The 5,169-nt window shown below is 38.2% G+C and overlaps 1 protein-coding gene and 1 pseudogene across 4 annotated transcripts in view; one reads left to right on the forward strand and one right to left on the reverse strand.

Annotated features, from left to right (window-relative positions):
• The window catches only part of Pak3 (p21 (RAC1) activated kinase 3), a 133,208-nt gene that overhangs the window by 80,904 nt on the left and 47,135 nt on the right, over positions 1–5,169 (reverse strand). The window lies entirely within an intron of this gene.
• LOC105743333 lies at positions 1,302–1,679 on the forward strand (annotated as a pseudogene).

Genomic DNA, 5,169 nt, shown 5'->3' on the forward strand with positions numbered 1-5,169 from the left:
TTTTCCCTGCTTTTTACCTTTCTCTTTCTCTTTCTCTTTATTTTTATTTATTTATTTTTTTTTGGTGGAACCAGGGATTGAACTCAGACCCTTATGCTTGCCAGGGAAGCACTTACTCCACTGAGCCATCTCCCTGGGCCCTCTTTCTTTTATTTTTTTTTTCTTTTTCAGTCTGTTTACTCTTTTCTGTTACATTGCTTTTGTTTTGAGAAATGGTTTCACTCTGCACTTCAGACTGCCCTTAAGCTCACTTTGTAGCCTATGCTGGCGTCAAACTCACAGGAAACATCCTGCCTCAGCTTCCTGAGTGCCGAGATTACAGGCATGCACCACTATGCCCGACCCTGATTTTCTGTTATTTTTTATCTAATCCTTTAATTTCTTTTTTTAATTCTTTTTTATTTATTTGTGTGTGTGTGTGTGTGTGTGTGTGTGTGGCCAACTTAGCCCACCAGGGGGCAGGGCTGGCTGGCATGTGATGCTGGGGGATTGAACTGCGGTCCCTGTGTTTTGCTAAGCTTGTTCTAAGTAGGTGCTTTAGACCACTGAGCCATCTCATCAGCCCCAGCCATCTCACCAGCCCCATAATCCTTTAATTTCTTAATAGGGTTTTTAATCTCATTTTTCTCCTCCTTCTTATCTTTCTTTTCTTATTTTACAAACCTTACTCCTTTAATTCTGTACATCACCACCTTCTCTTTCACAAGTACAACCATTATTATTATTATTATTTTTTGGCTGAACCGGGATTGAACTCAGGCCCTTGGGCTTACCAGGCAAGCACTTATTCTACTGAGCTATCTCCCCAGCCTCACAACCACTAATTTTTTTTTGTGGGAAGGTGGAACCAGGGATTGAACTCAGGCCCTTGCGCTTGCCAGGGAAGCACTTATTCTACTGAGCCATCTCCCTGGACCCCAAAGGAGAGGTTTTGTGTTTTTTTAATGTATTTAGCACAGGGTCTGCAGGGTCTCACTACACAGATCAGACTTGTGGGCACCACCACACCCAGCCTCAGTAGCCAGACATCTCAGCACATCCTGGGGCGGGGCCACCACAGCATGCCTGGGATTGAACCCTGGTCCCTGGGCTTGCCAAAGCAGGCCCTTTAGTGTGCTGAGCTATCTGACCAACAATGTTTCTTTTATTTATTTATTTATTTATTTATTTATTTATTTATTGAACCAGGGATTGAACTCAGGACCCTACACTTGCCAGGCAAGCGATTATTGTACTGAGCTATCTTCCCAGCCCCACAACCATTTTTAAAAATAGTTAATAGCTGCTCTCCAGACCCCGCAATGCCACCCAAAGATGCCAAGAAGAAGAAAGATGCTGGAAAGTTGGCCAAGAAAGACAAAGACCCAGTGAACAAATTTTAGGGCAAGGCCAAAAAGAAGAAGTGGTCCAAAGGCAAAGTTCGGAACAAGCTCTGCAACCTGGTTCTATCTGATAAAGCTACTTATGACGAACTCTGTAAGGAAGTTCCCAACTATAAACTTATAATGCCTGCTGTGGTCTCTGAAAGACAGAAGATTCATAGGTCACTGGCCAGAGCAGCTCTTCAGGAGCTCGTAAATAAAGGGCTTTTCAAGCTGGTCTCAAAGAAAAGAGCTCAAGCTATTTATGCCAGAAATACCAAGAGTGGAGATTCCCATGCCGCTGGTGAAGATGCATGATGAATAGATTCAACCAGGTGTACATTTGGAAAAAATAAAATTTTATTACTAAATGAAAATAAAATAGTAGTATGTTTTTACTGTTCAATTCTTATTATTAGTGGAAGTATGGAGATTAGATTCAGTAGTTTACTGTATGTCAGTATTTGGTTTGTTTTAGTGTTTATACTATGATTACAGATATTTCTTCTATGGTTAAGAAGCTGCTTCTTATAAAACATCAGCATAGTTTGTCTTTGACTCTATTATTATTCCTGATTTTTTGATACTGTTATTGTGGCAGAATTATCCTTATTAATTGGTTATCTCTATAAGCCAGTATAAAGATTGCTTTTGTGCCACTGACTATACTACAATCCATTCCTAGAAAACTGGGTACTGGGTCAAATACATTGCATGCTACCCTACCAAATTATAGAAGGACAATGTATCTTGGGACAGAGGCAAAGGTCTGTTGCTGATCATGACTGGAGTGAATCAAAAAAGCAGCCACTAATGAAGGAGACCTCCATACTAGCAAGAAACACCCACCAAATGTAAGCAACCCCCAAAACTCAGGATAAAAAAAAACACTTCAGAAAACAAGATAGTAACACTTCTCTAAGAGATCCTCACTACTTCCAAAGCTACTTTATGGGGAGGAAAGAAAAATTCACATACCTGAATAATTTGAAATGATAAAAGAGGTAAAAAACTCAGATCAATATGGTACTTAAAAAGGTCACAGAAAATAGAACTAAACAGATAAGACTATATAAAGAAAATTATCAGTGAGTTTACAGAAGACACTACTAAAAAACTAGCTAAGCTAAAAAACATGGTACATATCATGAAAATCTAGTTTAGCAAAAGATCAAGAATGCATTAAAAGATATCAAACAGAAGTTCAGGGGCCTAGAAATTCTACTGAAATGGAGAACAAAACTGACCACTGTGAAGACGGAATCAGAACTAGGAGAGAGGATTGATGCTAGCGACCATATAGTCAAAGATAGCTTACAAAAAACAAGATAATAAGAAAAAAAGGTTCATATAGCTGAGAAATCAGATAAAGACTAATGGAAAATAAACTGGAATTTGTAAAATATCAGAAGACACACAAATGGCATAAATAAGGTGCTTACAGAAATACTAGCAGTAAACTTTCCAGATATGGTGAAAGAATTACCATTAAGTGAAGTATTTAAAACATCACATATCCATGACCAGAAAAGAAGCTCCCCATGACACATCATAGTCAAAATTCCAAAAACTGAACACAAAGAAACAATCTTTAAAAATATTGGGCTATGGAGATAGCTCAGTAGAATAAGCACTTGCCTGGCAAGCGCAGGGTCCTGAGTTCAATCCCCAGTACCACAAAACAAAAAAATATTAAAGCCAAGCAACATATTACTTAGAAAGATAAATCCATTAAAATTATACTAGTCTTCTCAGCACAAGCTTTACATGGGAGAAGAGATTGGAATGAAGTATTTGAAGCACTAAAAGAAAACAATTTGCAACTCAGACTGATATATCTTTCCATCACAACTATTATGATTGATAAAGAAGATCTTTCTGTGAAGAAACGACCTTAAGATATCCCATACCACCTAACCAGCATTCCCAAAATTCTCCAGAATAGCCTTCAAAGAGATTATAAAACCAACAATTCTCAAAATGTCTAACAGAATGAATACATCTAGCAGGGTGAGCAATTAAGCAGAAGGGAAAAAAGAATTCATTAACAAACAACTTAAAGACAGGACTAAGTCAATAGCTTTCAGTAATAACATTCAGTATTGATGGTCTCAACTCTTCAGTCAATTGTGCCATCTGCAGAAACCACATTATGGATCTCTGCATAGAGTGCCAAGCCAACCAGGCATCCGCAACGTCAGAAGAATTGCACCGTGGCCTGGGGAGTCTGTAATCATGCCTTTCACTTGCACTGCATCTCTCTCTGGCTGAAAACATGGCAGGTATGTCCGTTGGACAACAGAGAGTGGGAATTCCAAAAGTATGGACACCAGAAGAATTTTGCCAGCGTAACTGTCACTCACTAAGTGACCTGTGTCTTGTTATCATAGGTTAGATAGGCCTCTGTCCTTCCCCTTGTCTTTCCAATTTGTTCTTCCCTGGCCATGGCTGTACCCATGTCAAATAAAGTTCTATTAGGGGGTAGGAAAAAAAAAGATTGGCAGGATGGGCCAAACACACCACACACACACACACACACACACACACACACACACACACACACACACACACACAGTGTGCCATATGCAAGAGACATATTTAATACAAAAGAAAATGTATGGACTAAAATCAGAAGATTGAAATCCATATTCTATGCAATTGGAACCCCCACATTTGCAGGAGTAATTTTACTATTCTCAGATAAAGTGACCTTAAGCCAAAATTGATCAGAAGAACCAAAGATTGGGGCCGGGGAGATGACTCAGTAGAATAAGCATGCAAGGGTCTGAGTTCAATCCCCAGTTCTATCAAAAAAAAAGAAAGAAGAAGAAAAAGGAGGAGGAGGAGGAGAAGGAGGAGGAGGAGGAGAAGAAGAACCAAAGATCACTACATATTGGTTAATGGAAAAATTCAGCAGGAAGCAATAATAATTACACACATGTATACCCTGAACACTGGTGTGCACAGTATCATTAAATAAACATTAGTCGATGAAAAAGATTAGATAAGCTCCAATACAATTATACTGAGAGTATGAAATACTCCACTATCACAAATAGATCAACTAGATATAAAAATCAATGAAGAAATAACTCAATGAAAGCAAAACTTCAAACAAATGGACTTAATAGATCTCTGCAGAATGTTCCACCCAACAACAGAATACAGATTTTTCTCAGGATCATATACAACTTTCTCCAAAATAGAACACATACTAGCTCATAAAGCATGCTTAAACAAATGAAGAGAAACTGAAATTATCTCAAGCATATTATTAGATTATAGTGTGACAAAACTAGAAATCAATGGCAAAAGAAATATACAAATACCTGGAAATGAAACAATGCACTCTTGAATAATCAATGAGTCATAGAAAAAATGGGAAAAAATAATTTCAAGAATGAAACAAGGACAGTAACACACACTAGAACTGCTAGAACGCAATGAAAACAGAACTGAGATGGAAGCTTACATCTGTGAATACCCACATCAGAAAAAGTGAGCAAAAATATATAACCTAATGATTCACCTTAAGGTCCTAGAAAATCAAGACCAACCCAAATACACAACCAGTACAAGGAAGGAAATAATGAAAAACATACCAGAAATTAAGAAACTCGAGACAAAAACAATAGTGCAAAAATTCAGTATATTGAACAACTGCTTCTTTGAATAATCAAAATAGACAGACTCTAGATAATCATACCAAAAAACGACTCATGGGAGCTGGTGAGATGGCTCATTGGTCTAAAACACCTACTTAGAACAAGCTCAGCAAAGCGCAGGGACCGCGGTTCAATCCCCCAGC

This window comes from Octodon degus, unplaced genomic scaffold, assembly GCF_000260255.1.
Source record: "Octodon degus isolate 3935 unplaced genomic scaffold, OctDeg1.0 scaffold00117, whole genome shotgun sequence".
Lineage (NCBI taxonomy): Eukaryota > Metazoa > Chordata > Mammalia > Rodentia > Octodontidae > Octodon > Octodon degus.